We start from the raw sequence: 14,898 nt of genomic DNA on the forward strand, positions 1-14,898 counted from the left end.
TCAACTAGTGAGTGTTGCTTTGCTATCAATTCACTAATTGTCACCTTCGTTGATTCCTCTTTGGCCAGACTGATGTCATCTGCCAATCTACCTGGAGGAATGTGCCCAGTACCATCTGAAATTACTTCCTCTGGATCTGCGCAACCCATACTGCTACCGTCTGACAGTATAACGTCAGCTCTAACCTCATACACGCTGTAATCTGCGTGCTTTTCTACCATTCGTGTCCGGCTACCACTAAAATTTTCGTATTCTTTCTCCTTAATACTCTCGCAATGTTTGAACTGGAGGTTTGCGTCGGATGGGTCGGCTACTTCTACCACTATAACTTTCGGTAAGGTCTGCCGGTTAGCGCTAGAACTTCCCGTTACTACTTCAAAATCCAACTCCTGCGGTATGAAACACGACGAATCTTGCTCGTGCTCCCCATTAACATCAACTATTTCTGGTAAAGTCTGTTGGTTAGGGCCAGAACTTTCTATCATTTCACAAACGCTATCTTCCTGCGGGACGAGACGCGGAAAATCCTGCACGCGCTCCCCATAAACACTTCTCCCATACAGGCCCCTATAATCTCTTAGTTCGTCGTATAAGCGACCGAACTGCCTTACCCAGACCTCATCCCTCTCTGCATCCCCTCGCTCGATGACGGACGTTTTATCCGACATCTGACCTTCTCTCTACACTTGCGAATCATTCTTAAACTCAATCTCCAGTTCTGCTGTGGGTGTTACAGCTGCCACTTTATAATCGATTTCCGGAACACTGCTTAAATTGTTCTCACTGACAGTGAATGTACTCGTATTTTCTGCTGCCGTGTCTACAGCTGATCTACTACTTGTGGGCGCACTCCTTTCTCCTAACACTGGCACACTCTCCCGCTGTTGGTTATTCCATACGGAATTTTCATAACGACGACATCTCGGTTTCCTACTGTTATTGGGCCGCCAAAATTTCTCCACGTCCGGTCGGCCCCTCACCGTCGCAGCTAATGGTTTCCCTGTCTCATCCCAGCAGATACGCTCCCCGGATGCTGCTGAGGCGGCTGATCACACCCTCTGGCGTTATTACTATTCTGCGAAGCCCGTATCACGCTAGTATGATACTGGTTTCCGTCATTCCTCTTATTATTTGCATTGTACCTATTGTCATTACGGCCCGAACCACTATTGTTATTGCTACCATGGTTGCGGTATGCATTATTCCCATGGTTATCATTGTTGTGGTACCCGTTGTTGTTACCACGGCCTCTACCACTATCTCGATTATTGCGCCAATTGTCCTCGTCCTCAACTCTTTCCAGGAAATCATTGATTGTCCTGTAATTGCTTCCTACGTAGCGTTTTGTATCATCTGGAAGCTTCTTGTAGAGTTCCCAGACTATTTCGGATTCAGTGCGGCGATCACGCAAATATTCAAACTTGCGGATCCAGCCCTCACGAAACTCCTTCATCGAGCCGCGCGAATTCGCATCGAAAGGCCTCGATACGACAAATTCGCGCCAGACACTTTGCTGTTTTTGCTCTGACCAGTATTCAGCCAGAAACAAATTTTTGAACTCGTCGAAAGTCAGGTTCGTAATGTTGAGGTTTAAGCCCCAACGCTTGGAATCACCAGCCAACACATCAATAACCGCATTAATTTTCCTCTCATTAGTCTATGATCTGGGTAAAACTCTTTCACAATTCTTAACGAAATCCGTCGCGTGTATACCGCCTTTTTTCAAGGGATCGAACCGCTCCTCTTTCGTCAACAATTCCGAACTATGTGCATAGATTGGCACATAGCTCGGTTTTTCGTCAAGTTTCTTTTCTAATTCCGACACCCTCGTAATTACTTGGCAAGTGGTTGTCGCAAGCGTTTCTACTTCCCTTTTTTTCTCTTCGCAGGTATTAGCCTGCTTCGTCACTTTAGTATCTACTTCGGATACTAAAGCCTTTAAAGTTTCCACCTTCTTTTGATCCTCTTTTTTCACTAATTGAATTTGTTCCGTCACCTTATTCTCGATGATCGGAGCAACTGCGTCTGGTACACTTTTCTCGATTCTGCTAATTTCGGAATAAAAACGAGTATTTATGCTCGCAATTTCCACCTGAACGCCTATCATTTCCTGTTTAAGATTACCGATTTCGGTATTAATCACAACAATATCTTCTTTGATTTTATCAACTTTTGTGTTAACAACTCCAACATTGTTGTTAACAACATTAAATGCTTGGTTCTGATTGTGTAGCTTCCGTTCAATTTTTTCAGACTGAGCTTCTTGCTTGGCAGACTGAGCTTCTTGCTTGGCAGCCTGAGCTTTAATTTCTGCTGATTGACTCTTGATTTCATTAATCAAAACATTCAATAAATCAGTTAAATTCCCGGAAACTACCGGTTTTACTCCCATAGCTGGTTCCTCTATATATGTTCTCCCGTATTCGTCATCAAGGGGTACATTTTCTACAGTTTGGAATTCCATTTCTGCTCTTTGTTGCGTTTCGGCGGTCGCGACTTTCATGCTAGCCGCCTGCCCCAGAACAATGGATCCGCGGTGCGTGTTTCCCACTGTTCGACCGATTGTTCCGTATCCAAGTCTACCAAATTTTGGTGATTGTTGCCTTCACTCATTTTAATAATTTTCAATATGAATGCCAAATCTCAAATATAATTAGGATTACTCCCACTACTTATTCTCGCTGACGTAAAGGCCTGTTCGTAACCAGTACTTTGTTACGAGATTTGCACAATGCAAAATTCGTGTCCAGAACAACCTCAAATTTGAAGATTGCCCTGTCACCAGGTCGCCACGTGTAAACTCCCCCTCACTTATCGACCTTAATGATAGTGGAAAATTAAACCACGTGTACCTAATGGAAACTTGGGAAAAGCAATCGTCACTGAAGTTAATCTGTCGGTAAAGAGGGAGGAAAGGGTTGCATCTAAATGAAAGGAAAAATGCAAATGAAACTGGTGGAAATTAATTTTGAAAAAGGGTAAAGTTAATAAAGAAAGTAAATGTGCGGTCGTTACGTTAACAATTAACTAGCGGTAATTAGGTAGTTGAGATTTTGGGAAAATTACAGTCGCCAGTCCTATGGACAATTACTATAGTAACTGAAAAAGAAAGGTTATTGCACATACAGTTAGCACTAAAAGCGTGGCAAATGAAGGTTGACACGGGTTGTGTGAAAACTGAATGTTTGTCAGAAGTTATAATTTTCGCTACATTCTGACTTAATTTAGCAAAATAATTAATAAAACCGGAAACTTGAAAGTAAATTTAGTGACAAATTAATAGTGAGCTTTGTTTTCTGAAGCACATCGAAATTGAGTAAAATACAGTTAGTCTTGGGCTACCTCAACAATCATTTCAAAAGCTACTTGAATCTACGCAATTTAGAAATAAGAGATTTAACTTTTAACTTGAATTAAATGATTTTGAACAATTAACAATAGTAAAATTTAGTACGTACCAAGCTGAGCTGCAGTCACAGGTAAGCTAAAATACGGTAACAAAACTCGCACTCTTAATTTGTGCTTGTGTAATCTAAATATTGTAGCCAGCTATGAATACCTTAACTGAACTTTGAAATTAAAGCAGTGAAATCGAATGATATTACTTTAATGCTGGCATTTGAATTTCAACGGCACTCGGGTTCATTCCGGAAAAGGAAGGGACCCTGATTGGTAATGCAATTGGGACAATGAGCAACAAAGGTTCATGCTACGTTGCTGTAATTTAGTGAGAAAAATTTAACAGTTTGAAAAGCTGAGGTCTGCCATACAGTTCTTAAACTTTACGTGCTACCAGTCTTCCTTGATGGTTGATTGAAGGTTTGAAGTCGTCGATCGAGGAGGTGGCGACAGTCACTCATTGTCGGCCGTCGCTGTTGCAGAAGCTGGATGTTGGCGCGCCTCCTTCTCGACACAGTCACCAGGCGAAACGGGCTCTTGATGTGCGCCAGCTAATGCTTCCCGTCTGCCCGCGCTCCACGCGACAGAGTTAACACTACCAAAGATCCTAAACACTTTGTTCCCCACACGACCTATCGATGTATTCGTTCGATAGCATAGTTTTCCCTAGGCCAGACCCAGCGTATAAATACAAATAATATTCACAAAACAAACCAATTATACATGGACATAAATGCATATATATACAAATAGTAAAACAATTATAATATACAAAGACACAGAAATGTTATATCTTCAGGTAACAAAATAAGGAAAAAAATAGGTGGATATGCATTTCCGGCGTTACATCCTCTGCTGCATTCAGTATTTCATCCCTTAAAGCTACCCATTCTTCTTCTACTGTATTTCTTTCCCCCATTCCTGTCAATTCTTCCCTTATGCTCTCCCTGAAACACTGTACAACCTCTGGTTCCTTCAGCTTATCCAGGTCCCATCTCCCTAAATTCCCACCTTTTTGCAGTTTCCTCAGTTTTAATCTACAGTTCATAACCAACAGATTGTGGTCAGAGTCCACATCTGCCCCTGGAAATGTCTTACAGTTTTAAACCTGGTTCCTAAATCTCTGTCTTACCATTATATAATCTATCTGATATCTTTTAGTATCTAATGGGTTCTTCCACGTATACAACCTTCTTTTATGATTCTTGAACCAAGTATTAGCTATGATTAAGTTATGCTCTGCGCAAAATTCTACCAGGTGGCTACCTCTTTCATTTCTTAGCCCCAATCCATATTCACCTACTATGTTTCCTTCTCTCCCTTTTCCTACACTTTGATTTCCAGTCACCCATGACTATTAAATTTTCGTCTCCGTTCACTACCTGTGTAATTTCTTTTATCTCATCATACATTTCATCAATTTCTTCGTCATCTGCAGAGCTAGTTGGCATATAAACTTGTACTACTGTAGTAGGCGTGGGCTTCGTGTCTATCTTGGCCACAATAATGCGTTCACTATGCTGTTTGTAGTAGCTTACCCGTACTCTTATTTTTTTATTGATTATTAAACGTACTCCTGCATTACCCCTATTTGATTTTGTATTTATAACCCTGTATTCACCTGACCAGAAGTCTTGTTCCTCCTGCCACCGAACTTCACTAATTCCCACTATCCAGAATGAGATTTTCACTCTGCAGCGGAGTGTGCGCTGATATGAAACTTCCTGGCAGATTAAAACTGTGTGCCCGACCGAGACTGGAACTCGGGACCTTTGCCTTTCGCGGGCAAGTGCTCTACCATCTGAGCTACCGAAGCACGATTCACGCCCGGTCTCACAGCTTTACTTCTGCCAGTATCTCGTCTCCTACCTTCCAAACTTCACAGAAGTTCTCCTGCGAACCTTGCAGAACTAGCACTCCTGAAAGAAAGGATAATGCGGAGACATGGCTTAGCCACAGTCTGGGGGATGTTTCCTCTTCAGGAACCACACGTTTGTCTGGCCTCTCAACAGATACCCCTCCGTTGTGGTTGCACCTACGGCACGGCTATCTATATCGTTGAGGCACGCAAGCCTCCCCACCAACGGCAAGGTCCATGGTTCAGGAGGGGAATGTAGATGTAGAAATTTTATTACGCCAGTATGACATGGCCTTCCGTCCGAAACAACCTACTAGGAAAAGAGGGCTTGCAATCGACCTCTGATTTGCATAAGGAGCGAAAAAGTTGAGAAAATTATACCAAAAGCACAAACCAAACTATGACAGATGCTTCCTGTGTGCATTTATATAGTTCATAGCTATAATGAGTACAATAAAGTTCAGAAGTCGAATTCAAAGAAGAATGTATCAAGTCAGAGAAATCCTAGCCTTTACATTCGTATATTTGTAAATGAGGGCGACACTTGGCAAAATCTCTTTTAGCAGAACCCAGAGATAACAGTATAGTTGGACGAAGCGCACTGGACTCGGAGCGAGAGAAAATAAGCCTCATAAAGTGTGTCAGCGAGAACAAAAATAGTTAATGCTCGGCTAATTTCGAATGGAATTGTACCTTGTCGTACTTGTCATGTACGTTAGCTAACGTTAGCTCTGACTTGTATTGAGTAGCAAAGAATGCATATATTTACAGATGCATGTGAAAGTCACCGAGATATAAGACAGCTGTAAGGCTTTCAGTGCCCTATCACGTTAAAAGTTACTGTAGCAAGATTTGTATAATATGTGGTACTGGGAGAAGAGGTAATCAAAAGAAAACTACATTATTACGGTTACACCCTTATCAAAAAGGAAAAATAAAAGTTAATTTTGCTATGGGTGACATATGGTCGATATAAATTACATTTATTGAAGTGACTCCAACAAACGGAACGTTGGAGAAGGAGAAATAGGATTATCCGTAGTTTCTGAATAAGCGACCTGCAGTCTACAACGTCACGCTGCAACCGTATAACGATGAGCCTTGTGAGGGATGACTTTGGTCTACGAATCTCGGTGGATACTTTTCTGCTCATTTCCATCCATCATGGGTTAAAGATATTAAATATAATGTTATGTTACCTGTGTATTACGGCGCTTCAGAGACGTTATCACTGGCGTTAAAGCTGAAGGCCGCCATATGTAATATCGCCTGCAAAGATTCAGAACATTGCCCCTTTGTCATAACATTCGTGCGATTTAAGCTCGAGCCAACACATCTAGCACGGTAGTATGTTAGGTTGTGGAACTGTATGCTGCAACGCTCTAATGTGCTTCGAATCGCTTATGTTGATAACTGGTATCTGAGTTTAACTTGTAAAATATTTTGGAAAGTGACAGTGGAGAATAAGTTAGAAACAACGACTGAACAGGGGAGAAAGTTTTATAAATTTATAGAGTTGATATAGGCGTAAAAGTGGCGACGCTGTGTCGGATTTGCTCCGTTGTCTTTTGTCCCTTTTGAGTATGAAGCGTAGGTTGGAGGCGATTTCCAACGTTAGTGGCATTTTAAGGTTTTTCCTATGACTCAACTCCACACCAGTCGGTGTATTTACTTTGAAGAATAAATAAGCAGTGGTCCAGTATACTCGTGTTAAGTTTTGCTTGTGCTTTTGAGAGGATGTAACTTAGATTAAGGTCTAGCTTCATCAGTAATTCATACCAGTCAAGTGCGAATGAATTTAAAAATACAAATTAAAATTGTTATTATTTGTGCAAATTATTGCGATGCGTAATAGCTAAAGAAAAGATAACGCTCTACAGGCTAGAGGCACAAACAAAAATAGCCGCTCTACAGAACCGAATGAGGTGTCATTGAAGTTAAATCTGTAATTTATTCACCTTTACTAAGAGAAACCAGCGCTGGTGAAAGTTTTGATGACTGTGGTTAATATGAGAACGCACAGCGCTCTGCTTATGTCGTCAATGGAGTAATAAAACAAAAAAAATTCCAAGTGAGTTTTCCTAGAGGAATTATGTGATTATGACTCGACGGCTGGAAGTTTAATATTTGAGGAATTTAATGTTCCTGGAAAAATATATCATTTGGTCTCCATAGGTGTATCAGATACCACTTTCGAAAATATATGGGACAAAATGTGACAGAAACTAATGCACGTATATATATATATATATATATATATACAAGGAAGTTACTCCCGTAAATAATAGGATAATGACGATGCGCTTACAATGTGCCAACAAAACATACACAATGGTTAATGTTCATGCTCCCACAAACGGAGACAACAAGAAAAACCCCATAGAAACAGAAAAGTTCTGGGAAAATTTGGAGAATATAATGGCCAAGATTCCAAAAGATGATACAAAAGTTCTACTCGGCGATTTTAATGCCCAAATTGGTAGAGAGAAAATCCACCAAAAAACCGTAGGCAAATATCCTGCACATAAATTTACCAATAAAAATGGTACAAGGCTCGTCGAACTATGTAAGCAGAATAACCTGAAGATAATGTCAACATCTCTAAGAAAATGTCCAAGAAAACAAAAGACATGGAGATCTCCTATACAACAAATTGGCGAGTTTCAAATAGATCATGTGGCGATTTCATACCCAGTACAAAAAGAAATTTACGACGTCCAAGTACGCAGAGGAGCAAACATTGATTCAGACCATTACCTAACTAGAATTAAAATCAAGTTTACAGCACGAAGAAGTCATCAGAAGAAAACAGAAATACAGAAATATGACACCAAGAAGATTAAAGAATCTAAAGTAAAAGAAGAATGGGAGAAGGAAAAGGCAAACACATTGGAAGAATTTCATTCTAAAATCACGCGAATAGCTAAGGAAACTATTCCCTTGAAAAAGATATTCAAACACCCTTGGTGGGATTCAGACTGTGAAAATGCATTGGAAAGGAGAAAAAAGGCATTTCAAGAATATAACAGTAAAAAATCACAAGGAAGTCTACATTTATTTAACGAGGTTAGAAAACAGGTTTCAAAATCTATTAGGCAAGCAAAAAGGAAGTACACAAAGGCACAACTGGATGCCATAGAAGAAAATTTCCAAAACTATAATACAAGAGACTTCTACAGAACGTTCGCAGATAAAATACGAGGATATATCCCCCAAAATTTATGTTTCAGAAAACCAGATGGTAAATTAGCCCTAACAAACCAGGAAAACTGTCAAGTATTGGCTCAATATTTTTCTAACCTACTAAATTGCCCAGAACCTAGTTTAAGGTTTCCCAAAGAAATCTGTGCCAACGCTCAACCGGATTCATTACCACCAACACAGGAAGAAATCAAATGTCACATTAAAAACTTAAAAAATAATAGAACATCTGGTGAAGATGGCATTGTTGCAGAGCTATTAAAAAACCTAGGACCAAAGACGTTGCAAGAGCTCACAAAAATAATAACAAAAATATGGGAAACAGAAAAATTACCAGAGGAATGGAAATGTGCCCTTATTCACCCGTTACATAAAAAAGGAGACAGAACAAATGTCAATAACTACAGGGGAATCTCACTTTTACAAGTCACCTACAAAATTCTCTCAACATGCCTGCTGAAAAGAACACAAGAGCAGCTGGAACGCCAAATTGGTGATTATCAAGCAGGCTTCCGCCCCGGTCGCTCATGCATAGAACAGATATTTAATTTAAGGACAATATTAAAACACAAAGCAATTAGAAATGCCCCCATAATTTGTACATTTGTAGATTTTAAGAAAGCCTATGACTCAATTGACCGGCAATCTTTGTTTAACATTTTAGAGGAACTTGGACTTGACTCCAAAACACTAAGGATTATCAAAGAATCACTGACAGACACTGTATCTAAAGTTAAATTCAGGGGAGAAATCTCTGAACCTTTTCTCATAAAAACTGGAGTACGTCAAGGTGACGGGCTATCTCCACTTCTGTTTAATATAGTCCTGGATAAAGTCATTAAGGAATGGGAAAAAGAATTAAAAAATCAATCCTACTGGAAACCAATCCATCTTGGTGAGATATCTTGTTTAGCATTCGCGGACGACTTGGCCATACTTGCAGATGATGAAGAAATCGCCACCAAACAAATAGAGATCCTTAAGGAATGCGCGGATAAAGTAGGTTTACAAATTTCGTTTCAAAAGACAGAATTTTTCTGTACGAAATTCCATATACACAGTTTGAACACAAAATATGGAAAAATAAATAGAGTAAAACATTTTAAATACCTAGGTGAAATTTTGGAGCCAACCGGAGGAGAGAAAGTTGCACAGAAGATCAGACAACAGAAAATGAAGAGAGCATATGGTATGACACATGAAATATACAATAAAAAATGCATCTCCTCGAACACAAAAATCAGACACTACTGCGCAGTAATTAAGCCAGCAGCACTATATGCTAGTGAAACGCTCACACTCCACACAAAATGTGATTTAGAAAAAATACTAAAAGAAGAACGCAAAATTATGAGAAAGATTTTAGGTCCAAAATTAACAGAGGAAACTATATCAAACCTGGCAGCAGACATGAGAAGGCGAAGATTAAAATTTTATGTACATGTCACTAGACTTGCCCCCACACGACTCACCAACAGAATTCTCACTTACATAGAAAAAGTCAAATCAACAACACCATGGATTAGCCAAGTAAAATTAGATTTACAAAAAGCAAATATTGAACTTAAAGATGTCAAAGATAGAAAAACTTTTAGAAATAAGGTGGAAAAGTGGATTGTATTGTCGGAGAAGGAAGCACTAAAGAGACCAGGAACAAAATGGACAGAAGAAAGAAAAAGAAAACATGGAGAACGAATGAAAGAAGTATGGAAGAAACGACGTCAGAAAGCTTTGCGTGATCCTTCTGGGTCCATTCGCGATAAGTAAGTAAGTAAGTATATATACATGTGTGTGTGTGTGTGTGTGTGTGTGTGTGTGTGTGTGTGTGTGTGTGTGTGTGTGTCCAGGTCCGACAGGATTCGCGCTCTTAAAGTCCCATACAAATAATTGTGTACGAGTATATAGGCAGTTAATCCAGGACTTTCGAGAATGTTTTAATTTTAAGAGTGAAGTCAGACAGCAAATGGTAAAAGAAATATTTTTGTGCGTGATATAATTACAAATTAACAAATTTCTGAATTTTTTCCTGTACTTGTACTGTGAAACCTTGCTTCTGGTCAAATTTCATCATTCAGGATCAACAGAAAGTACCCGATACGTTTTAATAACTGAGTTTGCGAGTATCAAAATATGTGACATTAATGGCCGTATCTTTTGAGTACAATGTAATAGAAACTTACATTGATTACGCCCCCAAGGAAATGCAGACTTTAGTATGCGACATATATCTCAACTTGATACGTGTATCCGCTCCCGAGAAGGACAGACAGTCGGATAACAAATGATAAGGATTTATTTTCGTGTGGTGTGATTACAAATTAACAATTTTCGGATTTTTTTCCTTTACTTGCACTGTGGAACCTTGCTTCCTGCCAAATTTCGTGACTCCAGGTTGACGGGAAGTAACGCATAGAAAAATGGTTCAAATAGCTCTGAGCACTATGGGACTTAACTACTAAGGTCATCAGTCCCTAGAACTTAGAACTACTTAAACCTAACTAACCTAAGGACATCACACACATCCATGCCCGAGGCAGGATTCGTATCTGCGACCGCAGCGGTCGCGCGGCTCCAGACTGTAGCGCCTAGAACCGCTCGGCCACCCTGGCCGGCAGTAACGCTTAGATTTCATTGAGTGACTTTGCGAGTATCAAAATAAGTGACGTAAATGGCTGTATCTTTTGATTGCATTGACTCAGAAGCTTCAATTTTATCCTCAGCCTAGGAACCTTAGACCTTAATATATTAAATTAATTTCAACTTTATACATGTACCCGTTCCAGAGAAAAAAGTGTTTCTGTCAGTGTGACAGACAGACAGACGGACAAAAAACTAATCCTACAAGGGTTCCGCTTTTACGGATTGAAATACGGAACCTAAAAAGCTGTTTCTCGTAGCCTCGTCACAGTGTCTCCCAAATGTTGTCGTCGTCCCACCAGATGAGGTCGTTGTTGACAGCAAATGGCAGAAAGGGAATAAATTAATAGTCCAACAGAGTTATGATTGACTATATTTATTTATTTATTTATTGTGACTTTGGAAACGCTGTGTTCTGAGCATAAACATCAGCATGCTACAAAGAAGCACATCGCCGCACAGATCTCCTATAACTGCGACGGCAACAGGGAATGATTGCCTGAACTTCTTACAACACGGCTGCCAACTTCTTTGGACCAACAGCTTGTTCTTGAAGATTACGGTTCCTAGGTCACTGTAGACACAATCCAGATAAAATATCATCTATCAGCAAGGGAAAAATTATTACAAGATATATATACATATAGACACACATATGCATTAAATACAAGGAAATAAAACACCATAAAACATGAAGTAATACAGCCGACACTAGAGTGATTTACAGGGCCACATAAATTAAAACTGATTTAAGTCTATGAAGAGTGTGACAAAAGCAAGGAGAATGATTTTCTAATCTACTAATGAGAATGATGTGGTGTCACCGCCAGACACCACACTTGCTAGGTGGTAGCCTTTAAATCGGCCGCGGTCCGCTAGTATACGTCGGACACGCGTGTCGCCACTGTCAGTGATTGCAGACCGAGCGCCGCCATGCGGCAGGTCTAGAGAGACGTCCTAGCACTCGCCCCAGTTGTACAGCCGACTTTGCTAGAGATGGTTCACTGACAAATTACGCTCTCATTTGCCGAGACGATAGTTAGCATAGCCTTCAGCTACGTCATTTGCTACGACCTAGCAAGGCGCCATTATCATTTGCTATTTATCTTGTGATGCATGTACCGTCAGACCGATGTTCACCAATTATGGATTAAAGTTAAGTATTCCAACAGCTACGACCTTTTTGCTAAAGTCTAACTTCCTTAAATGTTCCAGACCTCCGGCCAGCCTGCGTGAGCTTAACGCTTGCCTTTCGGCTACCAATCATAGTGGCTTGGCTGTCTTGCCAAGTCACAACAAATGATTGTATTATCTACCAAAATTTTTATTTTTTTAAAAACAATATTGTCCCCTTCAAAGAAGTTGCCCTCGGCAGCTAACATCCCAGTATTGGCATTGGCGCGGGAATACCTGAAGTGGCAGAGCCTTTAGCATGTCGGTCACATTCTTTTGAACCTTCTCCAGAGTCTCAAAATGCCCTTTTGAGCCATTTCGTAATTTTGGGACTTGTTGTTGTTGTTGTGGTCTTCTCCATGCAGCTCTCCATGGTACTCTATCCTGTGCAAGCTTATTCATCTCCCAGTACCTACTGCAGCCAACATCCTTCTGAATCTGCTTAGTGTACACATCTCTTGGTCTCCCTCTACGATTTTTACCCTCCACGCTGCCCTCCAGTACTAAATTGGTGATCCCTTGATGCCTCAGAACATGTCCTACCAATCGATCCCTTCTTCTAGTCAAGTTGTGCCACAAACTCCTCACCAATTCTATTCGGTACCTCCTCATTAGTTATGTGATCTACCCATCTAATCTTCAACATTCTACTGTAGTACCACATTTCAAAAGCTTCTATTCTCTTCTTGTGTAAACTATTTATCGTCCACGTTTCACTTCCATACATGGCTACACTCCATACAAATACTTTCAGAAACGACTTCCTAACACTTAAATCAAAACTCGATGTTAAAAAATTTCTCTTCTTCTGAAACACTTTCCTTGCCATTGCCAGTCTACATTTTATATCCTCTCTACTTCGACGATCATCAGTTATTTTGCTCCCCAAATAGCAAAACTCCTTTACTACTTTAAGTGTATCATTTCCTAATCTAATTCCCTGAGCCTCACCCGACTTAATTCGGCTACATTCCATTATCCTTGTTTTGATTTTGTTAATGTTCATCTTATACCCTCCTTTCAAGACACTGTCCATTCCGTTCAACTGCTCTTCCAAGTCCTTTGCTGTTTCTGACAGAATTACAATGTCATCGGCGAACCTCAAAGTTTTTATTTCTTCTCCATGGATTTTAATACCTACTCCGAACTTTTCTTTTGTTTCCTTTACTGCTTGCTCAATATACAGATTGAATAGAATCTGGGACCGGCTACAACCCTGTCTCACTCCCTTCCCAACCGCTGCTTCCCTTTCATGCCCCTCGACTCTTATAACTGCCATCTGGTTTCTGTACAAATTGTAAATAGCCTTTCGTTCCCTGTATTTTACCCCTGCCACCTTTAGAATTTGAAAGAGAATATTCCAGTCAACATTGTCAAAAGCTTGCTCAAAGTCTACAAATGCTAGAAACGTAGATTTGCCTTTCCTTAATCTTTCTTCAAAGATAAGTCGTAGGGTCAGTATTGCGTCATGTGTTCCAATATTTCTACGGAATCCAAACTGATCTTCCCCGAGGTCGGCTTCTAATAGTTTTTCCATTCGTCTGTAAAGAATTCGCGTTAGTATTTTGCATCTGTGACTTATTAAACTGACAGTTCGGTAATTTTCACATCTGTCAACACCTGCTTTCTTTGGGATTGGAATTATTATATTTTTCTTGAAGTCTGAGGGTATTTCGCCTGTCTCATACATCTTGCTCACCAGATGGTAGAGTTTTGTCAGGACTGGCTCTCCCAAGGCTGTCAGCAGTTCTAGTGGAATGTTGTCTGCTCCCGGGGCCTTGTTCCGACTTACGGGTCTTTCAGTGCTCTGTCAAACTCATCACGCAGTATCATATCTCCCATTTCATCTTCATCTACACCCTCTTCCATTTCCATGATATTGTCCTCAAGAACGTCGCCCCTGTATAGACCCTCTATATACTCCTTCCACCTTTCTGCTTTCCCTTTTGGAACTTAGATCAGGTAAATAGAACAGAAACGCCTTTTGAGAATGATGGACGTGGTTGTGTAACGTGAGGTGTAATCACGATGCAACACCCACTTGTCTGCAACGTCCTGTATCACTCGATTCGCCCTTTCCCCAAGCCTTTCGAAGACATCTTTGTAAAACACTCGGTTGACAGTTTGTCCTGGACGAACAGTCTCACAAGAGCACGCAAACGTTTGATCTTTCCGTCGTTTCTTGAAGCTGAGGATCTCCATGGGCGAGGTTCATCTTCATCGTCTTGTCGGCCGTCCAAAAATTATTTGTCTCAGCGAATGTTCCCCGTAGGCCTGTTTCAACTTTTCAAAACACGCACTTGCGGATTCCCCAAGTTTAACACAATGCTTGATGTCATAACGCCAGCCGCTGTGGCCGAGCGCTTCTAGGCGCTCCAGTCCGGAACCGCGCTGGTGCTACGATATCATGTTCGAATCCTGCTTCGGGCATGGATGTGTATGATGTCCTTAGGTTAGACAGGTTTAGGTAGTTCTAAGTCTAGGGGACTGATGACCTCTGATGTTAAGTCCCATAGTGCTTAGAGCCATTTGAACCATTTGATGGCAAACGTTGTTCTAAATTCCCCTGTTCCATTTTCATAATACCCAACGAAACACAACCTCACTGATGGCGCTCCCAAAAATCACGT

At 40.6% G+C, this 14,898-nt stretch overlaps 1 protein-coding gene across 1 annotated transcript in view; it reads right to left on the bottom strand.

Moving 5' to 3' along the window:
* Nucleotides 1-11,455: 11,455 nt before the first annotated feature.
* Nucleotides 11,456-14,898, bottom strand: part of LOC126418928 (serine protease inhibitor I/II-like) — a 38,398-nt gene continuing 34,955 nt past the window's right edge. Inside the window, exon 4 of the mRNA XM_050085954.1 lies at nucleotides 11,456-11,669. The gene's annotated coding sequence lies outside the window, so the exon portion shown is untranslated. The remainder of the gene's footprint in view (nucleotides 11,670-14,898) is intronic.

This window comes from Schistocerca serialis, chromosome 9 (assembly GCF_023864345.2).
Source record: "Schistocerca serialis cubense isolate TAMUIC-IGC-003099 chromosome 9, iqSchSeri2.2, whole genome shotgun sequence".
Taxonomy (NCBI): domain Eukaryota; kingdom Metazoa; phylum Arthropoda; class Insecta; order Orthoptera; family Acrididae; genus Schistocerca; species Schistocerca serialis.